Source organism: Parus major, chromosome 6 (assembly GCF_001522545.3).
Source record: "Parus major isolate Abel chromosome 6, Parus_major1.1, whole genome shotgun sequence".
Classification (NCBI taxonomy): Eukaryota; Metazoa; Chordata; class Aves; order Passeriformes; family Paridae; genus Parus; species Parus major.
This window is the reverse complement of record NC_031775.1, coordinates 5,771,457-5,795,854: the sequence shown is the minus strand read 5'-3', so window position 1 is coordinate 5,795,854 and position 24,398 is coordinate 5,771,457. Positions and strand designations below refer to the sequence as shown.

General features: G+C 41.0%; 1 protein-coding gene across 1 annotated transcript in view; it reads left to right on the top strand.

Annotated features, from left to right (window-relative positions):
• Positions 1 to 1,534: 1,534 nt before the first annotated feature.
• The window catches only part of PHYHIPL (phytanoyl-CoA 2-hydroxylase interacting protein like), a 54,945-nt gene continuing 32,081 nt past the window's right edge, over positions 1,535 to 24,398 (top strand). The window contains exon 1 of the mRNA XM_015632900.2: positions 1,535 to 1,645. The gene's annotated coding sequence lies outside the window, so the exon portion shown is untranslated. The remainder of the gene's footprint in view (positions 1,646 to 24,398) is intronic.

Below are 24,398 nucleotides of genomic sequence, written 5' to 3'. Positions count from 1 at the left end.
TACGCTTTCCTAGCTACCATGTGCTACAGACAGGCAAGGGCTTTCCTTGTGGGCAAAGCAGCTCTGCCCGAGTCATAACAGAGAAATGGAAAAAAGCCACATCATCTGGGGCTGTAAGATGTACATCAGCTTCTGTTAAAGCTGCTGGAATTTCCCCAGAGTTTGCTGTAGGAGCACCATGAGCTCCTGCTCTGTACAGGATCAGGGGGAGGTGGACACCCCATGTTTGTGGCAGTCTGGACCGGTTCCTGCCCTGTTCAGGCTGTAGGAGGCAGAAAGATCAGCAAGAGATGCTGGAGGGTTTCAAGTTCCTGTGTAAAATTCAGGAAGCACAGTGGAATTTTTTCCAATCTAGAGATCCCAAGGTTTGGAGAGGACCAACCTTGCTGATTTTTCTCTGATCTGTTTCTTGTACTCTCAGGCATGGAAATTTGTGTGGTCACACAAATCCATGCAAAGTCAGCATAATGGTCCAGTAGCTCATATAAGTAGCTCATATGTAGTGCCTAGCCAGTAGGGTACTAAGATTTCTAAGTAGATGAAAGATATTGTCTTTATGTTTTCCAGGATAATTCTCTCTGTCAAAGAGAAATTGGACAGGAAGGACGAGAGTATTGAAAACAGAGTTTATGTTTTTAAATATTGATAGTGTAGGGAAAGGATTGGTTGAGATAATATTTTCTGGTTACAAAATAATTTTTCTACTCACACTAACAACTCTATTTCTTTCTTCTCAAACATTATATATTTTCTGCCTCATTTATTTGTCTCTGTGGCACCATGGCATGGTCTAGAAAAATGTTAAACACTCGCCAGTCTGAGTCTTCAGAAGCAGTGGAGCATTAAAGACAATTTTGTAACATCAAGCTCTGAATGAGAATATTTATCACAGTAACATCATACTGTCCTATTTCTCTGATACCAGTGAATTTCCACATTCCTACAAGAGACAGGGTATTAGGGTAAGGATAGTAGTTGGTGTACAGAAAGCCCAGCTTCTCTGGCCTATTTGACACTGGGCAATCATGGATTTCCTCCAGAGCTGTTGAGAGCACTGCGGACAAGCCTGTGTTTATGCTCCTGCAGTACAATGTGAGCAGTGGCACAGAAATGCTGCTGGGCTTCTGCCAAAGGGCCACACAAAGGCAGCCAGATCATCTCCCTGCAATGCAAATGCGATGACAGTGGCAGCAGGGGAAGTCTGGCTGTGCAGCCACCTCGTCCTCTCCCCTGCTCAGCCTCCCCACTTCTGGTACTGGGAGGTTACCAGGAGCACTGGCTGCAAAGGGATTTTGGTAGGTAGGCACAGTGCCTTCAGAACTCAAAACTCACGCCCATGTGACTTTGGGATGGGAGCAGTAATATCCCAGGACCCTGACTGACCCTTCCCTTCAGGTGTCTTTGGAGTTTGGCAACTGGCCAGAGTGGGCAGGACCATTCCCTCATGAGGCCCCAACACAACTTTCAACAAAACCTCTCTTCTCTGTGTTTGAATGAGGGGACTGCCAGGAGCTGGGGGAGGAGCACCAGCAGGGCAGTGCAGAGCCCTCAGTGACGGGAAGGGCCCACAGAGAAGTTGCCATCTCCAGTGTAAGCAAAGGCAGCTGCCCAAGCCAGGATCCCAGACAGCCACCCTGTGCACGAGGTACAGCACTCCTGGGGCAGAGGGAGACTGAAAAGTGGGAGGGGAGGGAACTAGAAGAGAGATGAGCAACTAAGAGAGGAAAGGGCTAAAGAGAACAGAGAAACTGGGATGGAGGGGCTTGGAAGAACCTGACCCACTTGGAAAAACCTGCAGGAAAATAAGATTCAATAGGATGTTCAGATATGCAGAAAGTAGGGAGTGGTGATGCTATGGGGAGCAGAAGGAGAATTTACTGTACAATTAATGGCTTGATGCAATCCTGAGTATGCAATGACTGAGGGAGTTGAGTGGGAATACCCATATTATGAGGATAACTGCAATGTGCATTTTTCTTCAGATATATACTTTGCTTGTATTTTTTTGTCTGATTCTCACATATCTCCAGAATTTATCAACATACAATTATATTTTCTACATTGCTATTGCTAATGTTCTCCTAACCCATGAAGTCAGAAAACTTTCTAAAACCAATTTTCAAAATCAGAAATATCCCTTCCTGAAATCAGCAAATAAGGAATTCACTGCATCCCAGTCCATCAGGTTTCCCATCTGTTCAAAAGAATATGGGTTTTGTCATGAAATGAATATTTTTCAAAATTTATTTTTGGAGGAGGGGAGTACATATATGTGATTTGGAAATAAGATGTAAGAGATGGTGCCCTCTTGTGAAGGGATGATTAGACCTGCTCTTTAGTATGAGTATTTGACAAAGCTCAAATATGGTTTGTTTTCTTGGACTTAAATGTCTTTAGATAACAGATGCTCAAGATAAATGGTTTGTATGTTTGTTTGTTTGTTTGTTGAATATTTTCTAAGTGGCTTTTTATATATTTATATATTTATTTATATATGTGCAAAATGTATATTCTACAGGGTGGGATGTCAGACACACATCTTTGGCACCTATTTTAAGAAATAGGTGCTTTTACTCTTCAGCAGAAGCGGTTTTGCTTCAAGTTCCCTTAATATTCTAAACCCAGAGCAGTGATTGACTATAATAGGAATAGTATTTGGCTTTATAAATTCCATAAATATAACCTTCCATTTTCATGAATCTCACATAGGTTAGCATGCCTAGATTTGCTGATTATTTTTCCTTCATTTACATTCTTATTGGAAATTTAGTTGTGTAGAGTATTAAATTCCAGCTGTCTTTATTTTGAAACAAGTTTATTTACTGCTTAATTCAGAAACTTTTCCTAAGTACCACTGTCTATGTCATGGCAGAGTACTCTATGCAAAAGGCAGCTATACAGTGTTTCCCCACTGGTATTTCTCCCAAGACTTGCTTGGTGTTTGGAAGGCAGCTGCTGAGGCTGCAGCCTTATCTTGTCATTATCAAACACACAAAGCACACAACAGCGTCCCCAGGACAGATCTCCACCCAGGCACTGGCTACAAGCCAGGCCTAACTCACAGGTAGGATCTGCTTGAAAAGAGTGATCTGAGCTGGAAGCAGCAGACACAGGGATGGATCTCAGCCTCCTCTGATCAATGTGCAAGTGCACACATTCTTGCTCTCCCATGTCCTTGGGGCACTGGGAACACCATGGGAGAGAGCAGGTAGGCAACTGATCCCTCAATTTCATTGCTGTCGCGCCTGTCTAGGGATGGCAGCATCAGGCTGTTCTTTCACCTCTTTGGTAAATACAAATGAGGCAGCAACACAATACAGCCTTGCTCTTCAACTGGAAGAGAAATGGTGACTTTGCAGAGTGCTCAGGTTCCTCACTCCTCTGTCCTTCTTGGGGACAGTCCAGTCCCATCCCCATGAGCTCTGCACTCCTCTGTGATGGGCTGACCCCATGCTGACAGGAAAAAACTTATACCCACCTCTGCCTTAGTCTTTCTCGGCCACCTGCGGCCAAAATCAGCCCGCTGATATCTCATTTTCCAGAGCAACACTTCAGGATCTTAATTTCCATTCAGATGGTGCTATTTTATGCTTGGGTTTTGCTGTGAGGCAGTGCTGCTGTTTGATATTTCTCTACAGCTATAAATTTCAAGCTTTTAGGCTTGAGAGATAGGGTGGAGAAATTATCTTCCCTTTTCGTGTGCTTATGCCAATAACTGTGAATGTAAATAGCTGCATTAATGAGGTCTTTTGGAAGTATTTTATTAAGAAATGTGAAAGTCATTAGCTTTTCAGTAAGAAAGTGTAAATGACCCCTCTGATATTTGCATGGGAAACTATAAAACTTAATTTCCAATGCATACAAGAGCATTTTTGCCCATCATAGTACCCAAAGCACTTTAGTAAGGCATTTTGTCATTTTAGTTTGAAATAGCACTGTCATTTAATACTGTCTTTTTCCCTATAGCATCTTATATTCCCAAATTCTTTCATAAAAGACAGTCTGTGCTTATGTCAATGTAAAAATAAATGCATGGCTGATGTTCTGTGGGTAGAATCCTCATTTCATTGGCTGGTTGGAGAGTGAAAAGGCATCCTTAAAACCAAATGGAAAATTTTCTCTACTTGTGTCGCCAGTTGATTTTACAAGGGGTTTGGTTGGACAGTTTGTTGCATAGTATATATTTTGAGTTTGCTTCAGTTCTGTTTATTTTACTTGCATCTATAAATCAAGCTTTTTGAGGCTTCACAGACAAAAGTTTTTGAAAATCTCAGTGGGTTTGACTCTTCAGAATGAGGGTCTTTCAGTTGTTGATGTCATGATAAATTTTTATTACAGAGAATTTTCTTCTAAGGGAATGGGGTTGTGGGATTTATTCAGAATTAGTAGTTGTGTAGGGATGACACTCAGAAGAGTAGCAGTGGTGGATGAAGGCAGGGAAAGAAGGCTTTTGAAGAGCTGGAGAAAGGGTGGACACACTCCTCACAGAGAGAAATGTCATAACACCATGAAAACAACATGACTAGAGGACAGAACCCTAACACCAGATTTTTTTTCCCTATTAAAAGAATGTAGTGAATCATTGTGTAAGGTTGAATCATTGTGTAGAAAAGCCACAGGAGGAAATCTCATGACAAGAAACAGCTGCAGAAAAATACCCCAAAATTGTCTAGTGACATTTTTATCTCCAGTATCATTTTTGCTGTTTAACTCCAAGAGTTACAAGTTCATGTGTAACAGAAACAATTTCCTCAATCTTAAAATAATAATTTTAATGTCCTTCCTATTTCTAACAGCAACAACAAAAAAAATTGGAAATAACTTAAGTGCTTCTGTGGATGCACAAATACATAATAGAGAATCCAAGTCATATAAAAACAAAAATTGTCACATGCACTGGACAACAGCAGGCCTGTGTACTTTTCCTTAAGGCTTGAATCAGCTGAGAAAAAGTACCATGTTGAGCATTATACTGTTCTTCTCTGGATAATTCAGTGTGAATTTTTTCATTTTTATTTCACTATTTCTCTATACACTGCATTTCAAGAAAGCAATTTTATGTGGACAATATTTAAGCACACATGAAGCCTGCTGAGATTTGTTGGGATTACACTTAAAATCTACCACAGATACAGAGAATACCTTCTTCCTCCAAAAGGCTAGTCACATCTTCACATATGAGGAGATATTTATTGAGTGCAACGTTAACAGCTACCATATTGCTGTACTCCCACGTTGACACAAATGTTGGCAAAAGCTACTGTGCCAGCTGCCCACTTTACACACTCTAGTGGCACCATTTCTGTTCCTCGAATCCATAAATTGCTATTATCATCCAATTAGTCCTCAAACAGTGATATTTTTTTCTGCCTCACATATTTCTCAGTATATAAAAGAAGATGGATACACAGGAGTCTGTAAAACCAGAACAAACCCAGAAGCTTGTTTGATGCCAGAAAATACCCTGGAGTCCTCTGTGAGAATATTATTATAGAGAACCAAGGATTAGTGTAGAGATTGAGGAGATTAAACCTTAATTAAAATGAGCACTTGTACACAGAACATACAGTAGATGACTATTTTTTTTTAGTTGTAGTGGAGGGAGACTTCCTTCAGCTGCTCAGGTCATGCATCCCATCCTGCCCAAGGGCATCGGTTCCTGCAGTGGCTGCTGGAGGACACATTGTTTAGGTCAGTAGAGAGACACGCAGGTACAGAAGGCTCCTCTAGGCATGGGGCTTCTTTGCAACATGATAAGGTGACTTCCATAATGAGCATTCATACCTAAACTGCACAGAAGGTTTTTGCCCTTCTGTTCATGCACTGTGCTACTCCAGCCCATGATGGTCTGTTCACTAACAAGACAAAGCATGGGAGCTGTGTTTCCCTCTTGAGTGCACAGAACTGGAGGTGATGATCATTTCTGATCACAGTTCATCTTCAGAAGTATTTATTTCAGATCTAAAACAGTCTCTGCCTGCTTGCCTCCAATGCTGCAAGGGTATATTCAAAACTTTAGCTTGTGTCCCTTTTTATTTCTAAGGATGTTGACACAATTTTCTAATAGAGTTATATTTCTCACATTTAAAAACAAAATAAATCAACCTAATTTGGTGCATACCATGTCTGTGATTGCATAATAATTTTCCCCTATTCCTAAGGGATTTTATGTTCCTTAGACTTGCGATGAGCAGGAAGCATCTAAAGATCACACTGTGGTTTACTAACCATCAAAATGTGAGGAAAAAACTTCAGCTTTTTATGTATATTCTTTCAGAACTTAGTGGTCATTTCAAATATTTTGAAATAGAAATACAGAATACAAAAAAATATCTAAATAATGTGCCAGCATCTTTCCAAAATGCCACCAGTACCATTCTTATCTGGAGTTTGGGTATAAAGTCAAGAGGAGTTCTTCTGGAGTATCATTCTTTGAATGCTGTCAGAACTCCTGATGTTGTAATCCACTGTTATGCAGTATTTTATTTCAGTAGGACATTTACTGGAGAAATGGAACCTGAGTAGGCCACAATTAATCATTTCAGCATTGGGTACTCATGGCTGCGCGGAACTATTTACTCTTAAGTGGAGCCCTGGAGGATCTCTGTGTTGTGATGGTGTTTGCCAACATTCCCTTCTGACCTAATCTGTGTTTTGGTGTCATGTTATTTTAGGGACATATTTGTTAGCTTAGAAGCAATGTCTAGAAACAGACATTAACATGTACATCTCTTAAAGCAGAAGGGCTTCTGCTGCTCAGACTCTCTCATAACTTCATTCCTTGAATTTATTTTGTTTTTGCTGCACTAAAAGCATTCCTCCAGATAATTGCCAAATTATTTATTTATAGTTTCAGGGCATATTATTTTTTAATTATTTGAGATGATGTTATAACATCAACATGTTTAACATTAACATCACATGTTTAACATACCATAACATGGTATAAAGTAGTAGCTGTTGTTGTTATTATTTATTATATCATTATTATACTGTTGAAATACAGTGCCATCCATTTCCAGATCTATTTTTAGAATATTTTCCTGTGGAAATCCTTCTTTGTTTATCTGCTGAATGTATCTGAGCTGAATCTTTCTATTTCATCTCTTGTGTTGAAGTCAGTGGACTTCCTTTGTGCTGTCACTCTGGGAAGAAAGAACATAATCTCTGTCTTAGGTGACTTCATAAGAGATTCATCCTTACAGTTTTCCTTACCATCTATTACCTGGAAAATATTTAGGTGTTATATATAAATAAAGAATAATTATATTGTGTACGCTATTTTATTGAATGAGAAAAGGCAACTTGGCAAAAGAGGTTTGAGAGGAGAAGCAGAACTCTGACTTCTGTAAAGCTCATAAAGGAACTATGACCTTTGTGCAAAAGGAAAAGAAAAAGCTTTGCAGAACCAGAGAAAAAAAAAATCTTCCTTCAAAGTTCTAGTAAGCAGTATTAGTGACTTTTAAAATAATAGTGTATGCTGGGGCATGTACATAGGAGCACTAAGAAAGCTCGGCTACCTGGTGACCACCAAATGACACTGGTCTGCAGCCACTGCCTCCAACACAAACAGCTCAGCTTCATCTGAGGAGCCCTCCTGGAGGCAATCAATCACATACTGAACACACCAGTTATAAATAAGCTCTGCAGTTCATATACATGCAGTGGGTTTTGCAACTAAGCTGTATTTATGTCCAAAAGAAATATTTGGATGACTCAATGTCTCCCTCCTAGGAGTGGAGAAAAAAAGAGTGCGCTTTGTCAGTGCAGGTCAAGAAATAAGTGAAACTCAGAGTTGTGTGCCTGGATGCATTTCGTCTTCTGAATCAAAGCATTGCCACCCTGTACAACCTTTTGAGAGACATTGGCGCCTTAGGCTTAAGTACCTAATGTCACAATGAATGAAGAGAGCCAGCCAACTTAATCCTTAGGATGGAAAACAACACAGCAACTAGAAGGAAGAGGAGCACTGGAAGAACCTTAGGAAAATTGCAGAGATAGTTTATAGAAAATTGTTAATAGATTAAAACTATTAAAAGATAGATTTGAGCAAAAAGTTAGTTTCTTGAAATTCCCAGCCTCTGTGTTTTTGTGTGATGAGAGCAAAATAGTTTAAAAACATTGGGGAGTTTGGTTTTGGTTTTGTCTTTGGCATTGTCTGCCTCGCAAAAAACACTTCTTCTAGAAATTCCAGTTAAGCATATTACTCTATGAGTTAGTGACCAGCTCTCCAGAACTATCTTGAGGAGTCTGTCTAAAGAATGAAGGACTTGGACGCCAGTGCAGCACCTCTGAGAGACACAGATTCACTTGGTGGGCACAGCCCAGCAAAGCAGGAGACTTGCAGCACTGGTGTGTGCAGCAACAGCATGGAGCAACAGGGACAGAGTTCAGTGGGGCTCAGCCATCAGCCATCAGCCGCTGTGGTCACAGAGCAGCTCTCATTTACTGCTCTCATTTAGTAATAAACACAGGAAATATTTCCTTAACTGGCTGGATCTAGAGATTATCAATGGGTCATTACATTGTTTCCACCATGAAACAAGAACATGCAATAGATATTCCCCTAGTCTGTGATTTTTTCCCTCCTTACTCTCTCTTTTTTTGGACATTCTCTCTAACATTGCCATTCTGGAGGGCATAAGAGAAGATGGCTGCATCTGTGGTGTTTGGATTTATTAGGTCTGTGTTTTTTCATTGTAAAGCCTATGTTAGGAGTTTTAACAATTTTTTCCTTGAGTTGTCTTGATCTTACTGCCAAGGAAATATACAACAAGCAAGATTTTGCATTTTAAGGAAAAAACACAAGCAAGAAAGAGAAAAGATTTTTTTTTTTTATAAAATATGCATGCTTAGGCTGTGTTTTCCATTTGAGAGGCTGATCAGGTCCAGCAGGAAAAGCATTTTAATATTAAATAATTCCAAATTGTGCCTTTTAGAATAGGATAAAACCCACCTGGATAAGGCCTTTTGTTTATTTCTATTTCTTTAACACAGCAGAGGTGAAATTTCATTAGTTGCCTCTGTCTTTTAGGCATCCAGTTTCTACCAATGCATTATTCCAAATCCTTCACTGAATAATCTGCATAATGATTGCACTGTCTATGAGTCTCATCACCAGCATTAGAACATATATGAAGGACAAACAGAGCTAAACTGAATTCATTAAAAAGTTTGAGCAAATGCTGGTGGAGAGTTTTTCCAGTATTTTCTCAGCTCTCTTAAGAACTGGTACAACTCTCATCCAAAAACAATTAAAAACTTCCATCCCTTACTGAGTTCTGTAAATCTGTGAGCTTTCTATACCTCATGCTCAGAAGACAGGGCAGACCCCCTCCTTATCATGACCTTTTTCCCATAGGCATGAAATTTCTCACATTACTGCAAACAGCCTCCACCCATGAACATGGTTCATCTCTTTGGTATTTTCAGGTCTTGCATGTGTTGGCTCTTTGCCATTGTATCTGAGCACAGTGTTCTCCAAGTTTGCAGTATGACACATGATACAGAAAAGAAAGATAAAGAAAGGAACAGAGCAGACAGTAATTGATAGGAATAAAAAGGACAAAAGAGCCTCTCAGCATTTTCCATCCATGCTGCTACTTTCACTTTTTTTCAATTCTCTTTATCTTGTTTTGTTTTTTACATTCCTCACTCTCTGCCATCAAGATTTTAAACATTTTAAGTCAGTCCCTCTGTCTTTACTACAAGCATAAGTTATGAGGAATGAGCAGAAGGAGATACAAGCAGCACACAGTAGGAGCTGCTGATGCAGCACATGAGGAGACCAAATGGAATATCATGGCTCAACATCATAAATCAGCATGCAAAAACTCTCAAAATGTGTGTACCATGAGGTAGCTGGATAGGAAGAGCAATGTGTTTTTCTCTGACCTAAACCTATACTAAGAACAACCCACTCACAATCTCTAAGCTCCAGTTTTTGAAACTTTTTGTTCAGTTTTGTTTAGTTTTTACCTAGATTAAAATTGACTTGCTTAGTTACCTCCAATATTATTCACTGAACATCTGATTAGCTAAGTACCACAAAGTGGATTAGCACACAAGAGTCTATGGTGAAATGCAACTCTTATTTAAGTTTCTTGCATATATGACAGCGAACTTTATTTCTGTTGGCGTTTTATTAGCTTAGAATAGTCAGAAAATATTTTCAAGATATTGAGCTCCAGATCCACTGCTGTTTCGATGTCCAAATTCTGCACAAGTTTTCTTTCTCAGTCCTTATGTAAGAAGATTACACAAGAGAAGACTGTAATCTCCAAAATCATTTACCATATTAAACAGCAGCTACCACCAATGGATCTTTATCGGCAGCCTAGAGCAGAAAGGAGACACGTGGCTGTACATATGGAAACTGGTCATTTACAGTACTCATCAATGTGTGCTGCCAGTCATGGGCAGATGTCATCAACAGTCATTATGCAGCTCTGAAAATAGAACCCCACTTGACCTGGACAGGTCCTCAAATAATTGACAAACTGCCTCTGAACAATGGAAATGTGTGGAGTCCATTCTCCCCACCAGCCTCTTGCTGGTCAATGATCCTGCAGACCCAGTGCTATGGCAGTGTGGGGAGGGGACACTCAGTCAGGATGTACACTGCAAGAAAATGTCCCCTGACTCCTCAGAGTTATAGCTTCTCTATATGTCCCTCATCAGAGACAGGAGAGGAGCATCACTATCATGTCCTGGCTGGTGTCTGGAAATGGAAAATTTCATTTGCTCATTGTGGTTTTTCCTTCTTTTTCTTTTCCCTGAGAACCACTGGTAAGCAAAGACAGTGAGTAGGAGAAAGTGCTTTGAGGAAGAGAAGGGCAAAGTGGTTTTAAGAGTGGGAATAGTCCTGTGCAGAGCCAGGAGTCAGACTTGATAATCCTTGTGGGTCCCTTCCAACTCAGCATTTTCTGAGACTGTGAGAGCACCTCTGCCCTGTGCTTACTTCTCTGTCTGTTCCAAGCTGTGCCCTAGGAGGGGAAAGAACAGCATCAGGATGCAGACGGGCTCCTGTGCTTCGACCTTGCCCACTTTCCCAGACGATGTGAACTCTGCATGGAGAGCTGGTGCCATGGCCCTGACCGCACTCCCTCAATTGCTGTGTTGTGTGGAAGGGGACAACCTGCCATGGTCTCATGGTCTCATATTCACACATTTTCCTAAATCTGGCTTCCTCTGCTTAGATCCCATGACAGGATAAAGAGTATAGAGCGGGGGGGAGAGGAGTTCCTTCACCCTCCCTTTCCTGCCCTCACCCAAGGCTTCAGAGGAACACTGGCTTCTCGTTTCCTTTGAGAAGTGCTGGCGAGCACAGGCTGTTACAGTGTGCGCACAAGTCCTTGGCATCAGAAGTGGTCAGCTGCTCCCATGCTCCTGTTTGCTTGCTGGCATGTGGCAGAGGGCATGAGAGAGAGGAAAGCAGTTCTTTAGTTCTACACTTCTGAAATGAGCTATAGCTAGCGCTGTTTGCCTGCAGCTCCAGCCAGCCTGCCAGGGCTTGTCTGCTCGTTAGTTAGCAGGTAGAACATTACAAGTGACTTGCACTTAGTTGCTCCCCTGTTCCAGCCCCTCTGATCTCCAGCAGGCCTGGAAGATATAATTTAAAGCAGTAAGGAATGTGTTGCTTAGCCTTTGTGGAAGTGCACAGACAGTGTTTGTGTGGTCACGTTACCTTTGAAACACAAGAGTGCTTTGTAAAGGCTACCAATACTGCTACCTGTAATGACAACAAAAATAATTTTTAAGATGTCTCTGCCAGAATGAGAATCTGACTGTTAGAAATAGTTACCAATCATTTCTCCCATTGAAGTGGGAGGAACATTTCTTTGTGTCTCCTTTACAGGCTCTAGAAGGGTGTGTGCAGAGGGGCATTTATGTTTGTCTATGTCCCAAAACAAGGAGAACACAACAGCAATAATCTTTTGGTGACAGAAATGACTAAATGAAGGCTTGTTATGAGCTATACAGAAGAACATGTTATGCTGTATCTGTGCAGAGAGTGATCTCTTTATTTAGCAGAAGTTTCAGCAACAAATATTTCTGACTATGGGTTTTGTTTTTATGCTTTTTCAAGCGTTCTTCCTTTTGATTGTTCTTGAAGTTGTGACATGAGACCAGGAAAGCTTAAGAGCTTAAGTGACTTCTTAAGAGTACCATCATTTCAAGATGAATAAGCATTCATGAAGACAGCCTGTGGGAAGTGAATTGATGTAGTATTTGAATGCCCTGACTTTATAATTCATACAAAACTCTCTCTGCAGGAGTGTGCCCAGTGCTGAAAACTTTGCCTTAGGGTTCAGCTGGATCAAGCAGTAATAAGACTCCATCAGTAGTTGAGGGGGAGGAAGAGGGAAAAACAACTTTAAAGCAGTGAAAGAAGATACCCATGATCATTGCTGTAGCAAAGCTTTTGCTCCCACAGTCCGTGGAAGTACCACACAATAGGCTGGAGAACTGACCCTGCTCTCACTGCCTGCCTTGCAGCTGCATGTGGGATTGCAACCTCGGTTTGGGAACAGCTGGCTCAAGCAAAGGCAGCTGCCTGCTCTGCTCAGCTGTGTTTTGAGATGAGCTGTTTTCTGTTGAGGTCAGTGGGAGTTTGACAAGTATAAAGAGTTCAGACCACCATCCCGTGAGAGGGTGGAGAAATCCAAAATGAGAAAATAAAGACTTACATGTTCTCTCTAAAGCTGGTTGCATGATCTATTTCAGTCTGGATATATTTTTTGATTAAGTTTTTTTGCCAGCAAGATACAGGAAGGAGGTTTTACTCCAGGATGAATTCATCGTTCGCATAATATTTCCATTTAGACAGTGCTGTCAGGCAGTCATTTTAATGAGTGCTCAAACCCCCAAAGTGACTGTAGTCTAACCCCACTGCTTGTTCCTTTATTGACACTCCTGTTAACTCCTGGTATTTGCCTTCTGCAGCCAAACACCACACTTTGGGAATGAGTATCTTTGTCTGCGAGAATTCTGCAGATTGACTGCGAGTTCGTAATGCTTACTGACAGCAGCTGTTCCCAAAAGGGCTGCATGATACCATTTTAACTGCAAAAGCACTGCACCAAAACAGAACAAAGACACAGAGAGCTTGGGTCTTCCCACCTTAGCCATTATGATCACTGCACATTTTAAAATAATTTTCTACATGTGTTAATTATAAAGGCAATTTTGGACTCTGGTGAGAGGAGTGGGGGGACCAACCTCTACTTTGACAGCTGGGCTCCCCAATTTTTCTCTTATTTGTTACTGAGCATCCCTCATGCTTCCTAAGCATGGGAGGAAGCCCTGAAGACATTGTGGAGTACTTTTCTGTCTTTTGTCTTTTGTCTCTGAATTATTTGCTGCCATATTTTCGTAACCACATCACTGCTCCTGTGCTAGGACTGGGAAGGTTTGTTTGCAAATAAGGTAGAGGCCAGTCATGAGCATGTCTTGTGATAGCTGTGTAATTAACTCCTGAGGGCATAAGACTTAGTGGTCAATCTATAGATAGTCTATGGATCTGATAGCTGCTAATCTCATTAATCCTTGAATTTAGCTTGATTTATACCTCATTTTTTTCACCTAGTTTATAGTGATATATTACTCAGCTTCAAGAAAGAACAATAAAAAAGTGTTAATGGAGCTTTTTCACTCAGGCCTCAAACTGTCTGCAGAGAATGGAGGGTTTGGCACTCATTTCTATTGCAATTAGACAAATGAAAATAGTCATTGGTTAGTGATAAAATATTTCCATTTTCAATCTCTCCTTAGGCTGACTCTGTGTCATATCTTCCTTTTCTGAATAGCTTTGCTTGATACATTTTATGAATGCAAACACATATGTAGTAACAGGTTTCTAGAGATTTTAATATACGTGAACATTTGGCTCTCCTCCAAAAACACATACAGGGTTCATTAATGCCTTAATACCAGGTCTAATTCATTCCTGGCAGGAGAAGTTTGGTGGTGCACAGAAATTAAGGGGGAAGGTTGTCCTTAGCTTTTTGGAACTGTGGTTGTATTGCTGTAGGGGTGTGTATAATTAAGCTGGTGCAACCTCTAAATTAATTTGACGGAGCTACGGCATTAAAATATGTTTTAAAATGTAATGACTGTTTTAAATATGCAAGAAATTAAATTGCAGTAATCTAGCTATTGCCCACACAAAATAGCAGGGCTAATCTAGATTGGTATTTAAAGTACAAAACTCTATAGCTCCACCTTATTTCTGTTGCTGTGCTCAATATGGTACTGGAAAACTTCACTGTCACTTACGTGTACAAATTAATACTTCCACAACATGATGGGCAATATGTTATAAGATCGATAAAACCTACACAGACAACTTTCTTGTCAAATGGCAGCTACTGTAAGTAGCTTACTGAGGACAAGAGACCAGAAAATTTGTGGTGGGTTGACCCAGGCTGGGTGCCAGGTGCCCACCAAAGCTGCTCTGCCACTGCCCTTCTCAGCTGGGTAACAGAGAGAAAATGTAGTGAAAGGCTTGTGGGTCAAAATCAGGGCAGGGAGAGATCACTCAGCAATTACTGTCATGGGCAAAATGCACTCAGCTAGAGGAAATTAGCTTAATATATTACCAATCAAAGCAGAGTAGGATAATGGAAAATAAAAACTAAATCTTAAAACACCTTTCCCCAGCCTCTCCCTTCTTCCCCATCCTCCTCACTCCTGATTTTCTCTATCTCCTCCCCAGCCAGTGGCACAGGGGGATGAGGGATTTGGGGTTTGGTCGGTTCATCACACATTTTCATTGCTGTCCCTTCCCTCTCAAGGAAGGACTGCTCACACTCTTCCCCTGCTACAGCACAGTCCCCCTTAAACTTATCCAACATGAGTCCTTCCCACAGGCTGCAGGGGAATCTCAGCTCCAGAGCTCAGAGAACCTCCTCCCCCTCCTTTTCCACTGACCTTGGTGTCTGCTGGGTTGTTTCTCTCACATATTCTCATTCCTTTCTTCTGATTACTTTTGCACAGTGTCTTTTCCCTCTTCTTACGTCTGTTATCCCAGAGATGCTACCACCAATGTGGATAGGCTTGGCCTTGGCCAGCAGTGGATCCACCTTGGAGCTGGCTGGCATAGGCTCCACCAGAACCTGGGGGAAACTTCAGCAGCTTCTCCCTGTAGCTACCAAAATTTTGTCACACGAACCAAGTAAAATTTAATTTCATTAATTATAATCAACTGCTTCAACACAGAAAGCAATTTTTTTTTTTGCTACTTTCTACCTCATTTTCCCTCCTCATCCCAGAAATAACCAGGTGGATGTGATGTGATCAACCCCAAAAAATGTACTATCAATGGCTAAATTGAATTTGTGTGGAGATACATTAATCAGAACCTGGCTCTCAGACAGATGAGCAGGTGAGGTTAGGCTGAAAATTGATAAAATAAGAACAGAGAGAATCAAGAAGAAAAATACTGCTATTAAAAAGAAAAATTAGATAAATAACCAAAGTAAATTTGGTTTTAAAAACTAATGTAAGATATTGGGTTAGTAGTTAACATGGAAGAAATAGAGGAAATTCAAGAAAAAAGAATTTCCGAATGATGAACATTTGATGTGAGTTCAGCAGGTCTCAGATAAACAGTGATTGGACAAGTCTGAACACAGAGCCACGTTCCATCACACAGGAGCCACTGTTGGACCTCTGTCATCAGGCAACATCTGTGCCTGGATAAATGAACGCTGTCATGATAAATGAATAACTGTTCTGCTTTGCAGACAGCCCTGTCCCTATCATCAACACGTGGAGATTAGGCCCCCTGAACTTTGGACAAGGAGCCGAGGAGTTTGTGTTAGTCCTAGAGAGAGAGTTTTGTTGTATTTGTTTGCTGTTCTCATTTCTCTCTCCTGAATATAGTGCAGGTTATCAACGACAGCTCCTGCAAACACACATAGGAACAATTTAGGGGGCATTCACAAAGACTAAATCTACTCTCAGAAGGTTTTTCTCCCCCTGCTTTCTGTAGAATCAAAAGGAAGCATTTCCTCTGGAGCAGCTCTGAGCACCTACAATGAAGTCCCTTTGAGACACAGATGAGGATTTTTCTACTCTCCACTGACTACTTAAAGATCCTAAGACAGATAAACTCCTGAGGCTAAAGACGGCCTTTGCAATTATCCTGCTGTGCAGCCTGGTTTAAGAAGCAGGAGGAGTGAATCAGTCTAACAGATTTTGAGTCAGTTCTAGGATTTTCAAGCCTCACAGAATGTCACAACTCCTCCACTGACTTTAAACACTCCAGGGCACTGCACATGGACAGCAACTGGAAATCTGTTAGGATTGCTACACTACCAATAAATAACATACTGCAGGGCTGACATATATTCAGAACACAAGTAACAGTGGTAGGACATAATTCAGAGCAGAACATCATCTAATTAAAATGCTTGTGAACGTTGCTAAAGAAACAATGGTACAGACAAATGCTCATTTTATTGTTTATTTCTTTACACTAATCTCTTTATCTAATCTGCCCGTATATGGGTGCTAAGTGGACATGCCTTCCTAGCAGAGCAAACCCATGGAAAACACAGCTCTCCATTTTTAATGTGAAAGTATTTCTCATGAAATTTTGTGACACTTTAATTGTGGATCACATATTGCATTGGGTCTGTTCGGCAAGGCTCTGTGTAGCAGAGACGGGACAGGGATGGCTAAAAGGAGTAGCGGCAGGAAGCTTCCCCCTTATCCAACAGAGCCAAAGTCAGCTGACTCCAAGACAAACCCACCACTGGCCAGGGCTGAGCCAATCAGAAATTGCAGCAATGTGCCTGTGATAACATATTTTGAATGGAAAAAAAAAAAGTTATTGTGCAGAAGCAATTGCAGCCAGGGAAGGGAGGACTGAGAATATGTGAAAGAAACAGTCTGCAGACACCAAGATCAGTGGAAGAAGGAGTGGAAGGAGGTGCTCCAGCTGCCAGAGCAGATTCCCCTGAAGCCCGTGGTGCACACCATGGCAAAACAGATTGTCCCCCAGAAGCCCATGAAAATCCACAAGGAAGCAGAGACCTGCCTGCAGCCCATGAAGGAGACCCATGCCAGAGCTTGTGAATCTGTGGCAAGCCCACGCTGGAGCAGGTTCCTGGGGGGGACTTGCAGACCTGTGGAGAGAGGAGCCCACACTGCAGCAGGTTTGTTGTCAGGAATTGTGACCCCCATGGGGGACCCATGCTGGAGCAGGCTGTTCCTGAGGAACTGCACCACATGGGAAGGGACCCACTCTGGAGCAGTTCATGGAGACCTGCAGCCCATGGGAAGGACTCACACTGGAGAAATCTGTGGAGGACGGTCTCCTGTGACAGGGACCCCATGCTAGAGCAGGGGAAGGACTCTTCTCCCTGAGCAGCAGCAGAAGCAATCTCTGTTGAACTGCCCATAATCCCCATTCCCAATCTCCATGCAGCACTGGTTGGGGAGGAGGTACAGCCCAAAAAGGAGTGGTGTGAGGGAAGGTGTTTGCAAGATTTGTTTTACTTCTCATTTTCTTACTCTGAGTTTGATTGGTAGTAAATTCAATTAATTTCTCTAAGTCAATTCCATTTTGTCCATGACAGTCACTGCTGAGTGATCTCTCCCTGCCCTTATATTGACCCACGAGCTTTTCTGTATATTTGCTCTCCCCTGTCCAGCTGAGGAGGGCAGTGACAGAGCAGCTTTGGTGGGCACCTGGCATCCAGCCTAGGTCAACACAAAGCATATATCTAAATAATCATAGATCTGAAAAACAGGAGAAGAGCTTGTAGTAAGTCACTGAGTCATATGAGAGAAATTTAAGATTATTCTCACTATGCACCCAGTCTCTGAGCTAAGGAGAGGGAATGTCTCGGTGTTCCTACTCTCACTGATTTAACACAATCTTCCTGGTGTTTCCTTAGCAGTTAATTGACTGTGTTTACGGTAGCACTGGGGGATGAGGCAATGGTGTCTTTCCTGTGTTGCCACATCACCTCAGACATAGCAGATTGTGACGGTACAAAAGCAGTGACATCAACCTAGATTCCATCTTCTGTGCTTATGCAAAATGCTTATAGCTCTATAGTGATAAGGAAATGAGATCAGTAGATGACACTGAGGAACTAATCACTTAGACTTTCTTCATTAACTTTATTAATGAACTGTACATTCTTGGCTATCTGAACAGTTACAGTTACCCGGTGAAAGGGTGTAGTATTATGAGGAAAATCTCATTCACAGGATAACTTGAGAGAATTTCAGAAAAAGCTTTGTGAAAAGGGGAAGAACAGTAGGGGAAAAGTGAGAGGATACTATAATGAAAAGCCAGCAGAAATATGTCTTGTTCCAATGAAAATGGGAAAAAACAAAGAGAGAATGGGTCACTGTGGGCTACTTAAACAAGTAAAACTAAAATATGAGCTGCACTAGACACAGAAAAGTGGAGGGTCACCAAAACAGGGTTTTATATTCCATGTTTAGTTTACAGGAGAGAAACAGGGACATGAGGATTCAGTGAAACAGCTGCCATGAGGTAAAAAATAATAAGAAAAGATAGTGTTATAAGTCTTGAAGGTACAATAGCACAAAATTACTTGATCAAAAAATATTAATTTTAATTAATTTGTAATAAGGAGATAGATATTGAGACCAGTTATTTTTCTCCCTAAGACTAATTGGACTTTTGCCATGAAGTTTATTGGGAAGGAGATTAAACTTTAAATAATGTCTTGCTTAAGAAATCATTGATGTAATTATGAACTGCTGGAAAAAAGTAACTAAGAAATACATAATGAAATATCATCACTTGAATAAATATATCTGAGATGTCCCTTCAGATATTTAAAGAACTAATAGAACAGCTAGTTGCTAAAAAACCCCACAGAGAATTGAAGAAGTATCAGGAGACTAATAAAGTGTCAGCATGCCAGAAGTCTTTAAAAACTGAATTAAGAGTAACTGTGGAAACTATTGTCTTATGGGCATGGCTCCAAATTGAAACAGATACTATAAATAGTGAAGCTGAAGGGGGAAATGTATTTATATGGATGTGAGTAGTATAACGAGACCCTGGTATGGCACAAGTGTACTGCAGTAAACCAAGCCAGGCCAATTAGAATGTTTATCCCTCCCTATCTTTTATGATGAAGGCAGAAGATTAGCAGAGGACAGAATAGCATCAAGATTTTACAAAGGTATTTGATGCTGTGCCACATAATATCTTAAGGGAATTACTGAAACAAGTCAGCTGGAGCTAAAATTCACTTAAAGGTATCAAAGCTGGCCACTGAACTGTAGACAGAAACTAAATCTGAATAGAAGTCAGCATTGTCAAGGATAAGCAGACAGTAGTATCCTTTAAAGGTCAAGATATGGTCCAATATCTAGAGGATATGGCATTAATTAAATGTGAAAGTGGTTACAAAAAGTTGGAAGACTGATTAACGGCACAGAGGAGAAGAGTTCACATTGTTCTCTAAGGGTACTCTGAATCTCAGAAAGGGAGGCTAAACTTAAAATGGAACTAATAAGTGATAATGCTAAGCATTGACAGTACTTTGTGCCCATTAGGAAACAAATAAATTTTATGAACTACAAATAGGGTTTTTTTTTGCATACAGAAGAATTTGTCTTTCTTAGATGCTTATTCAGACTGTATAAAACTAATCAGAAAACTGAAATTCAGAAAGCAGCACCATCAATAACATTAATGAAATGATAATTTGCTTGATATCTTTCTTGGTCTGAGAGGAATATTCCCTTTTAATTGTTTATGTTGCTTAGATTAGGCTGAGATTTGCCTACCTGACTGGTACCATCAGAGGGCTCCATACTTTGAAGTTTCCCTTATGAATGAGGATGGTGTGGCAGTGGTGGGTGGTAAGGAATAGCAGAGCATTTCTATGATTGTCCTGGGTCAGACCAAGAACTTACCCAGGACAGTACAGTTCCTTTAGCAGTAGCTGAAAATGGATATTTACAGAAGATGAAGGGCATGAGAAATACATGTAACTCTTCCCTGGACTCTATTGGTTTTCTGCTTAGGGCTCAGTCACTCTCACTTCAGTCACTTTTGGTTTTAGTAACTCTAAATTATTCCTTTTGCACAAACTTTTCCAGTCTTCCCTTAAATGAACAAAAATTTCTAGCACTGGCACTGTCCTTTAGTCTTACAACTGTAATATCCGTTGTAGGAAGTACCACCTCCTTTCTTTTGCTCTGAAGCTATTGCTATTAACTGCAACTCTGGCTACCCTGTTTGTTTGTACTTTAGTGAATTTCTTTCTTATATGCCCTTGATTGTCTTTTTCATAGACTGATGGTCTTTTTATCCAAGTTGTAGACTACTTTTGCCTTCACTGAAGCTATTTTTCCAGATTCATGAGTAGGTTCCCTGGCACCAGAAGTCACAAGATTGCCTCAGAATTGTATCTTTGATGTTTTAAAGTATGTTTTAGGGCCTTGCAAGAGAAGCCTCAATGCATAAACTGAATACAATTGCTGCAACGAAGCCTCTGAACAGGGAAGGAGAGACATTTTGAGATGCATGAGCTACTGCATGCAACTCACTGGTGAGTTCCCAGTTGTGGGGCTTCCCAGCATCTCAGTCAACACTGAAGAAGAAAACATCAGGCAGAGACATTTCCAGAAGATCTGGAGCCTCACTGCTGGACTTGGTGTCAGGATGCCTAGTCATGGGTGTTACCTTTTGAGAAAGAGGGAGAGGGACTTGCTCTAGAACTAAGGATAAACACTGCTGCTCTGCCTTGGATTTTCCTAGAGTATAAAAGGGAGACCTCTGTTATCATCATCATTGTTTGAGCACTTGAGGAGGCTCTCGATTTGTTATCTGAGAAAAAATAAAGAGGTTCCCGGTTATCTAACTACTATTAGTAGTTAATAGTACTATCTAAGTACTATTTACTGTATCTAAATGCTCTAAGTTTTCATACATCAAAGTCTGTCACAGCAAAGGATGCAGTGTCACACTGCACATTAACTCTATGGAGTCATGGCTTTCACTTAGGGTCTTAAGTTTTGGGGTGGGATTTTGTCTTTCTGTCACATCTGTGGATTTTACTTTAGTTCTATGGTATTTCAATAATATTTTGCACACAATCTTTTTTGAGTGTGTGCCTTTGCATGCTTGAAACAGTTGACATGTCCATTAAAGACAGAGAATGACTGCAAAATTGCAAAGAATTTATTTCCATGAAACGTCAGGGATTTGTTGCTAAGTTTAGTCAGTGTACCTTTTAGGACTGACCCTCAGTGCTGGTTTTCATCCTTCTTTTTATCTGTCCTTTAATATTTTGCTTTTCTCCTCAAAAGTGACATATTAGTAGGAGGAAAAAAATGCCAAAATACTGTCTTTAATTCCTCCCTGTTTGTTGTTTTTTGTTTTTTTTTTTTCCTGAAGACCAGTCTGTAGCCTTTCTGCGTTCTGCTTGCACAGTCCACTGAGCAATAACACAAGTCGTTTTTTATTCCCAAGTGGGAAGGCAGAGCTGGAACTCTGAGTCTTGCTGAGGTATGAGAAAGGGGGTTTCTTTTATAACTTCCAGATGAAAACCTGCTACAATGAAATACAAGAGTTTTCAAATAGTGAGAATGAGGTTTCCCAGCTCTGTGCTGTGCTCTGCTGCTAATGCACAGCAGTTTTCCCAAAACAGAGCGCAACACTGGTTGGGGCTGAACTTTGTAATCTTGGGGTGGGGGTGTTTGTAGGAAGGAATACACAGGAATCCCTTTTCCCCTTGCTTTATGGCATGAATGAAGTTGTGCCTTTTAGGAAAGAAGCCACACACCTCTCCAGCTGGTTGGCAGCTTCTCTGCCTTTCTGCTGTAGAGTGTTAGCCCTGTAACAAGATCTTGCTGACCTACCTGGGGGACTGTGAATGCCAGACTGAGGCAAGAGAGCTGAGATTGTTGAACCTCGCCAGGCAAGAGCTGTGTGTCACAGCTCACGTTTCCTGGTGTGTGCATCATACTAGGAAATGCTGCTTCTTTCTCCTTGTGTGAGCTTACTATAATAACAGACACATTGTTGGTGAACTACAGAAGCTGGTAGGATTCTATTTATCTAAATGTTGAAAGTCTAAGAGGTTGCTGTTGTAAATTCCTTGCAAGCTTTTGCAGTTCTAAACACATGATCCTCTGCTGTCTTTAACGTTGTGCTGCCATTGGCAGACTTTCCATTACATAATATTGACCCATATTTGTGATATGTGACATTTTTTGCTAAATGCTGTCAGGGATAATCTGTCACAGAATAAATTTTCTGATTATGTGCTGAGACTGTCATTCTTTAGCACAAACATAATTTATGCCTCAGACAATGATATTCCTTGTTAAGACAAGCAGAGTATAGTTCTCTCAGGTGAGGAAAATGTCATGAGAGCATTGTGTCCTCTTTAGGATTAAATTCATTATCAGGTGGTTGCATGGAATCACATCTGGGAGTAATTTGAGCTTTAAAAAAATGTTGATCCCTTGCCCAGGTGATGGGAATAGTGATAGGCTGAAGGAAGCACCCAGTCTGAAGTGTGACTCTGCAAAATACTGTCTCAGGCAGGTCTAGCTTTGGAAAAGTGGAGCTAAGGAAAATGTTTCTCTGCTTTACACTTACACGTAAGTCTGCTGGTATTTGGAGAGTTAATCAGTCTTTTCTTTAAAAAAAATTGTAACGATGTGGGGAAAGAAATAGCTATAGCTCAAACAGGAGTTATTGCTACAAGGTAGCTGAAAAATGAAAGGCCTTTGAGGAATGGGAACACCCCCAAAGCTGTCCAGTTTCAAAGAGCTATTCAAAATCCATCCATTCTTAAAAACCTGATTTCAGTTGCATAGAATAAGAAGTAGAGAAGAGAAAGGTGTATAAAATAGAGGCAGAGAAAATAATTTGGGAATTCTCCCAGTATTCAAGAATGGCGTCTGTTTCAAATAGACTTTATATAATGTCGTAGCAAAGAAGTAACAAGATTATGTGAGCTGCTGAACTGTCTGCCACATTGTGGAAGGGCATGAATGTGGAACATAAGGCTGAGAGACTAAATACACCATCTTCAGAGAAAGAAATTTTCCAGCCTTACGTAGGAGATGCCTGTCTGCTAAGAACAGTTGCAATATCAAGGAGAAAGGTTTTGCTTCCGTGCAGGGAATTAATGCTTGTCAGAGACAAAATTAAAACCTGATGAATGCAGTCTCACCCACTTTAATTTCTTCCCTTTCTGATTCTATATTTGTCCTCATTCTGTCTGTGCATTCATTCATATATTCCTCTCTCTTCCCACCTACCCATTGACTCATACTCTCCCTTCCTGTTATTACTTCCTTTTCATTTTCTCTTCCTTTAGGTTCCCTTCCCACTCATTCAATTTCTCCTCTGCCTGACCCCTCTGCACACATTTTCCATCATGATGAAAAACGTAAGAGAAATTAAGTGCAGGAAAAAAAAAAAATGGAGTGGGGGGGAATGGTGTAGCACAGTCCCAGAAGAGTGCTGAGCATTACTCTTTCTCCCCATGATGAACTACAGATTTTTGAAGGTGTCAGAGGAATCTAGGCTCCTAAAACCTATTCCTTGCTTCCAGGCAGCAGCACTTGGCAGTGGCTTCATGAAATGCACCACCAGAGTTCATTTTCTGAGACTTGTGTCTCTGGAAACCATTATAAAGAATGAAGGATCCCAAAGTCCAGTGTTAGTGGAATGACAGACATCTAGCTGTGCGTGGGGTTTGCTACTGTGCCACATCAGTGTGGACTTGGAGGACACTGGGTGGTCTTGGGACTGCAGAAAGCGAAATGGGAGCTTTAGGGACTCTCTGGAGTTGTTGTCCTGCAATGTTGACCGAGAAACATCACAGCCTTAGTCTTGGTGGGAGCCTATGTGCAATGAACTGCTGTTCATTTGAGAAATCAAAGCAACCAGTGTTGATGTCTCATGATCAATGGCTAAATGGTGTCAATTTTGGTTTGGTGGAAAAACAAACTGGTGCCAGGAATGCTTGTTGTAATGTGTGGTAGGAAATGGGTTCAAACCACTTTGTCTGGAAACTGGTGATCCCATTCCAGCACACTGAGCTTGATCCCAAAGACAGTCTTTGACCTGGAGAAAGCAGTGCACTCCTGCAGCCCCTGAGGCCTAGAGACTGCTCCTTTGATCAGACTGCAGGCCTTGGTGAAGAGGTAGCTGAGCTGTCACACCTGATGATGACACAGTGCTACAGAAGTTTAATTTATTATTCTATTGCTCTTTAAATTTTCCCTTTTCTGGCCCCGTTCTTGTTCCTGAGGCTGGGAAGTGATAAAGTACTTTTCAAAAAAACTTGATAGGAATGGCACCACTACCATGTGGATCATTCCTCCTTCCCACAAAAAGGGCAGGTGGGAATTGTGAAGGGCAGACAGCCAGA